The following is a 7473-nucleotide window of genomic DNA, read 5'->3' on the forward strand; positions in this document are numbered from 1 at the left end:
GTTACCAAAAGTTTAGTGGAATTACCTGGGGAAGTTTTTCTTTCCTTCTGTGTTTCTCTCTCCCCTCTTATTGCTGCTGAAACAATCTCATGGTAATACCCAAAGCTGAGGCAAGCATCTGGTCTGGTTTCATGCTGAGCCACTGAACTTCCTAGTAGCCACCTACTTCCAGACTTTCTGTTGCATTAAATAAACCAACAAAAAATTCACCTAATCTTAGAGTGCTAAAAATTGGGTTTTATATTTCTTGTATATTAACTTCCTAATGGATATAGCGCACTATGAAGTAATATGTACATATAAAACTTCATTATTCGAGGATAATTGGTGCTGAAAAAGGCCGCTTGAGGTGAAACCATATATAGCAAGGACATCAAGATCATAGTGAATAGGGACAAAATGTTTAATTGGGATTTAATCTTGGAAAATGAAACTAAAATTGATGAAAATAATTTAATTAATACTTAACATTTCGATTATAATTATAACTTCAGGCAATAATACCATTGTGATTTTTAAACAGCTTTATAGAGGTATAATTGACATGTCACAAAATTTGCCCGTTATGAATGTACAATTAGACAAATTTTGGTAAATTTACACTACTCTATAATTATCACCACAATCCTATTTTAGAACATTTCTCTCACCCTAAAAATTCCCTCATGCATGTCTTTAGTCATTTTCCCCTCGTATCCCCAGCCCTAGACAATCACTAATCAGCTTTCTATATCTATAGATTGGCCTTTTTTAGAAAGTTCATATAGGTGGAATCATACTATATGCAGTCTTTTGTATATGGCTTCTTTCATTTAGCATAGTCTTTTGAGGCACATTCATGTTGTTGCATGAATTAGTAAGTTTTTGATCTTTTGCTGAATAGAAATCCATTGTTTGGATACACTACATTTTGTTTATCCATTCACCAATTCATATGCATTTGGATTGTTTTCATTTTTGAGTTATTATGAAAAGTGTTGCTATGAACATTAGTGAACAAATCTTGATGTGAACATAGGTTTTCATTTCTCTTGAGTAAATACTTGGAAGCGAAATTGCTGGATCACGTGGTAAGTATACATTTAACAATTAAAAAACTGCCTACCTGTTTGCATCGTGGCTGTACCAATTTGCATTTCCACCAGCAGTGGATGAAATATTCTGTTTTCTGCACATATGCCCTGAATGCTTATGATTGTCTTTTTCTTTATGACCATTCTATGAGTGTATAGTAATGTCTCATTGTGGCTTTAATTTTTATTCCCCAGATATCTAAACGTGTTGAGAAACTTTTCATGTTATTATTGTCCATTTGTATGTAAATGTTTCCCACTTTAAAACTGACTTTTTTGGTGTTATTGAACTGTAAGAGATCTTTGTACATTTATACGACAGGTACAACATTTATCAGATATGTGATTTAAAAACATTTTCTCCTGTGGCTAGCCTTTTTATTTTCTTAGTGGTGTCTTCTGCAGTATCTATGTTTTTTTAAATGTTCAATTTATCAGTATTTTCTTTTATAACTTACAGTTAGTGTCATATTTGCCTAACCTAAATTGAAAAGATTTTCTCCAACATTTTGTTCTAAAAGACATATATAGTTTCAGCTTTTTCACTTACATCTATGATCCATTTTGAGCTTACCTTTGTGTGTTGTGTGAAATAAGGACAAATTTTTTTTTTAATATGGATGTTCAGTTGTTTCAGCAGTTTTATGAAAATACAGTTCTTTTTCATTGAATTTGGCACCTTTGTCAAAAATAAATTATTCACAATATAAGGATATATTTCTGAAATCTAGATGATGTTTCATTGATGTAAATGTCTGTTCTAATGCCACCACTACCTGAAGTCAGATGGTATATCCTTAAAAACTGAATTATTCAAAATTATTTCATTTAGTATAGGTTTTTTGCATTCCCATATAAATTTTAAGACCAGATTGTTAATTTCTATGAGAAAGCCTGCTAGGATTTTAATAGAGACAGCATTGGATTATAGATGAATTTGGGGAGAATTATTATCTTAAAAATATTTGGTCTTCCTGGTCTCTAATATGGAATGTCTCTTAATTTTTATAAATCTTTAAAAATTTCTCTTAGCAATATTTTATAGTTTTCATTGTATGACTTTTGTGCTTTTTTGTTAAAAGCATTAGTAAGCCTCTAAATTCTTTCGATTTTTTGAATATAATTATCTTGACCGAACTTTTGAATTTTTCTTTCCTAGTATGTAGAAATGCAGTATGCACTGACCTTATGCTATTCTTAAATTTTGTTATTGGCTCTACTAGGTTTGGGGTATAATCTTTATGGAGTATTATGCAACTGGGATCATACTGTTTGTGATTAAAGGCAGTTTTACTTCTTCATTTTCAAAATATATGCCTCCAATGCATTACATGATCTGTCCTCTGAAAACCTCCCCTGTGTCATTTCCGTCCACTCTACTCTTCATTCAATACTTTCTGACCTCACTGACCTTTCTTTCCATAAAGCTCATCCCCTCTCATTTCTGTCTTAGGGCGTTTACACATGTTATTTCTTTTTCCTGCAACATTCTTCACCCAAATAGTTCTTGGCTGCCTCCTTTTATCATTTTCATCCTTCATATCTCAAGTTAACAATCATCACTTCAACGTGAACTTCCCTGGCCATCCTGAGAAAGCATCCCACCACTCTATTCTGTATCACTCTGTAGACTATTTTATTCAGAACATATACAACCCCAAAATAATCTTATTACATGTTTATTTTGCCTCCTGACTCTCGGATGTAATTTCCTTAAATGTAGTGACCTTGTCACCACTGCTCAATCCAGTGCTTAGATTAGTGCCTGATTCATAGGAGGTCTACTTTTATTCTTTCTTTTTACTGTATGATTGATAGAAGAAAGAAAGAAAAATATAAATCATGCAAACAAGAAGCATTCAAGAGAGTGACTTTCATACTTTAGTTATTGCCATAAAATGGACTGGAAATTATCACAGGGATTAACTATTCTAAAGGGATAGAAAGGGCGTTAAATAGATGTAACCTAAGATATTTTGATTATGTGTTGGAGCTTTGAAACATTATAGGACATAATATCTCAGTGCACTCGTGCCTGGTCCTGGGGACTGTCTGTCACATCTTGGATATAGAGGGACGAATATTCAGTTGTATCTGTGCAGATTCTTTTTGTGAGTTAGTTTGAGAATTAAGAGTGCAAGCTCTCAATCTGGACATTTCTGTAAAACCCAGATCAAGAGATGATCTATGGGCCTGTGGCTTGACCTTCGTTCTGACCTGTGTTCTCATCATTTCCTGGCTGCTCAGCCTAAAGCTCAGATCATGTATTACCATCATGGGATGAGATGCTACAGGGCTAATGGTGCTGACACAGAGCCATGGGGACCACTCTGGCACACTGTAGTATCCACCCTCTGACCTGCCAGATTATTTACTAGTTTCCTTGGTGTCATTGTCTTGACAAGCAACTCGGGGAATTCAGTGCATTTTTCCCCTTCAGCTAGATGCTGCTGGAATATTTGACTCTCTGGATGTGTCAGGCAGGCTCTGTAATTAAATGGCTCAGCATTTCTGTTTGTCAGGGTGATATAGAATAAGAGGAAAAAAATGTTTGCTTTGTGAAGCCCTGCCATAAAACCTTCAGGAAGGATTATACATCATCGGGCCTTTGGCTCCCAAAGGAAAATGTTCTGAAAGACAAAACATCTTTAGTGTCAATTTTCAACCAGGAGAAAATTGAATGAAATGAAGTTTGACATATGGAACAGTTTTCATAAGTTGTTTCAAATGTGAGGCACAGAAAGGTCACTTTGAGGATATGGTGGAAGATCAGCTGAGATGCTTCTAATAACTTGAATAAAGCCCAGAGCTGACTTAACGTTTCTGTGTTCATGGGCCATGCCATGGAACACACTCAGTTAAAGAAGAACAGGACCCCTTAATATTTAGTGGTTACAGTTTGTACTTGTGGTGTTTTTTTTTTTTTTTTTTTTTTTTGGTCTTCTTGCCATTTCTTGTGCCACTCCCACAGCACATGGAGGCTCCCAGGCTAGGGGTCTAATCGGACCTGTAGCTGCCAGCCTACGCCAGAGCCACAGCAGTGCGGGATCTGAGCCGTGTCTGCAACCTATACCACAGCTCATGGCAATGCCGGATCCTTAACCCACTGAGCAAGGCCAGGGATCGAACCCGCAACCTCATGGTTCCTAGTCAGATTCGTAAACCACTGAGCCATGACAGGAACTCCCACTGTAGCTTATGATTGCTACTATAGAGAGGGAGACTGGAACTAGCTTGGAAAACACTTAAGAACATGTTTCAACCTTCATTTACCTAAGCTATGACTTGAAAACCACCCTTTTACCAAATACTTCCAACTACAAAATAAGTTTTTTAAAATTTCCCCTTACCAGTAATTTTCATATATATAGCTAAAAACTTAATGAAATATGACTACCACAATTATCTCTTCCAGTCATATTAGAATTCAGCTTATAAAATTAACACTAATATGATATGAAACATAGTTACTGTACAAATCCAATCATTGTAAGAAGAGTGTATTTCTCAGAAACTTTGGTCAGATATATTTTTGGGGGTAGTGATAAATCAATATGATTAAGATCCAATCTCATAAAGTATCCATGGTTGGCTAAACTCAGTTCTAGCTTTAATATACAGCATAAAAGAGTTATTTCAGATTCATTTTTTTAAAGAAACTAGGATTTTCCAAGCCTTGTACCATGCCTTTCTTTGTGCAGTTGTGGATCAAAGGAATACACCCTTTTCCTCTTTGCCTCCTCCCCCATTCTTAATCCCAAGTTTCCTTAAACACACCATAATACATAGATTCATTTTTACTGTCCTGTAGATCTTGGAAAGTTAAATGAAAAGAGATGTCAGACCCAGAATAATAGGTCTCACAACCTCAGCAAAAGCAAAAAATGAATGAATCAGTGTTCCTTTGGAGAGGGATGGCTAGCAGCTGGAAAGGCAAAATTTCTTCTAATATGTTGGACATAAGAAAATAAAAGGGAGCTTTTCATTTTGTATTTATGAACATGTGTCACTATCCCCTCCCCTAATATCTGAGCCATTGTAGTAAGTACAGTAGTGGACTGTGCTTCCTTTTTCAGTTGATAGCATGTCATCATGAGATTCATAGAGGATAATTGGTCCTCCAGGTGAGAACAGCCTACCTTCATGAGTAGCAGCAAGGAGCATACAAAGATGTAGAAGTAGATTGACTCCTTATTTGGATTCCCTGTACCCTTTTCCAGGAGCTTTTCCTGTAGTGTCTAGGGCATTTCTGTATGAGAGCTTCTGTTGTGTTTCAGCCTCCCACATGACCCAAATGCTAAACTTTAGTGGATTTAAGGACCAAGCCCTTTAGTATTAGTCATGCTGGTCAACTTTAGCTGAAAAAGAGAAAGCACACATTTTGCTCAATATGGCACAAGGTACATCCATTAATAGATTTCTGGTAGAGAGAACCAGAGCACTTCCTACATGTTTCTCTCCTAAAAAGTTTTTTTTCGCTTTGATGGAGTCTACATTCTGCAAGGAATGTGCATAGAGTGGAGAGGAAGGGAAGGGACCACCTGTCTGCAGGCCGTCCAAGTTGTTAACATGGAAAGGATGTCACAACTATATCACAGCCCGTGGTGTACTCCTTAAGAGAAATCAGGTTGTTGAACACCAGCTTTATTATGTCTATAAAGACTAAATGGCAGTGATAGGATTTGAAGCCAGGTTTGTGTAGATTAGTTCTAGTTGTATATGAGGACTGCAGGGCTGGGATCCTTTGAAATTGCCTTGCAATTTTTCCAGGAAATTTTATTTGTCCATGTAGCTTCTGTGGTTAAAAAAAAATCTGATCAGCAGCTAATCATTTATCTAGACAATTTTGTTCCACATTCTCAGAGCTCTAAACAGTTTTTTTTTTCCCCTATGAACCCACCATTTAAAAAAAATGTAGGAAATTAATTTAAAAAACAAACAAAAAAAAACCCTCCCCTCTTAAATTTTGCTTTGGGAATTTATATAGTCCAAACTATTTATTTTGTTGTTTTTCTAATAACAATTTTATGATATATAATTCACATACAATGGAATCTACCCCTTAAAAATGTACAAGTCCAGGGTTTTTAGTATATTCACAGAGTTGTTGCAACCATCCCCACTATCTAATTCCAGAGCTTTGTCGTCATCCTCCAAAGAAATCCCATACCCATTAGCAGTCTCTCCCCATCCACTTTACCCCCAGACCTGGCAACTACTAATGTACCTCCCCCTCACTTCTGGACGTTTTAATATAAATTTCAATTTCTCCACATCCTCACCAACATATTTATTCTTCATCTTATTAATACTGGTGATACTAATGGTTATGAAGAGGATCTCATTGTGGTTTCAATGCGCATTTCCCTAATGACTAATGATTTTGAGGATTTTAATTGAGGTGTAATTTATGTACAATATTATATGAGTTTCAAGTGTGTAACACCTGTGATTCATGATTTTTAAAGGATATGCTCCATTTATAGTTACAAAATATTGGCTATATTCCCTACATTGTACGATAGATTCTTGTGATTTATTGATTTTATACACAGTTGTTTTTACCTCTTAATTCCATACCCCTACCTTGCCCATCTGCTTTCCCTCTCCTCACTAGTAACCACTAGTTTTTTTCTCTATGAGTCTCTTTCTTTAAAAAAAGAAAAAATCACTGGTTTTATATTTTAGATTTCATATGTAAGTGATATCATGTAGTTATTAGCCTTTCTCTGAATTATTTTGCTTAGCATAATGCCCTCCAAGTCAATCCATGTTGTTGGAAATGGCAAAAATTTTCATTCTTTTTTATGGCTGAGTAGTATTCCAATGTATGTGTGTGGGGGGGTACATCTTCTTTATCTGTTCATCTATTGATGGACAGCTAGGTTGCTTCCATATCTTGGTAATTGTAAAAATACTTTTCTGAACACTGAGGTACAATTCTGAGCATCTTTTCATGTGCTTATTAGATGTTCGTATATCTTTTTTGGTGTTTTATCTATGAAACCATTGCTTAATCCAAACCACAAAAATTTACATTTATATTTTCTTCTAGAAGTTTTTATAGTTTTCATTCTTCCACTTGTGTCTATGATTCATTTTGAATTAATTTCTGTATGAGGTAAGAATGTAACTTTCTTCCTTTTTTCCTCTCTGCTTCCTTCCTCCCTCCCTTCCTCTCTTCCTTCTTACACTTATAGCCATATACCATTCTGAGCTGATATACTAGAGAAAATAGCACTCAATTCAAACACAATGGAGCAGTAGAGGAAGTCACTTTTATATTTGAGGTTATTGTTTCAGTCAGTAAACAAAAGAGATCTGCATTGGCTTATACAATTGAACTACAGAAAAAGTGGGAGACATCTGGCCATTGAGACATCTGGGACTAGGACTTCAG

This window comes from Sus scrofa, chromosome 2 (assembly GCF_054392235.1).
Source record: "Sus scrofa isolate SSC_HxYL_T2T_F1_AM1 chromosome 2, Sscrofa_HxYL_maternal_Yorkshire_Landrace_v2.0, whole genome shotgun sequence".
Taxonomy (NCBI): Eukaryota; Metazoa; Chordata; class Mammalia; order Artiodactyla; family Suidae; genus Sus; species Sus scrofa.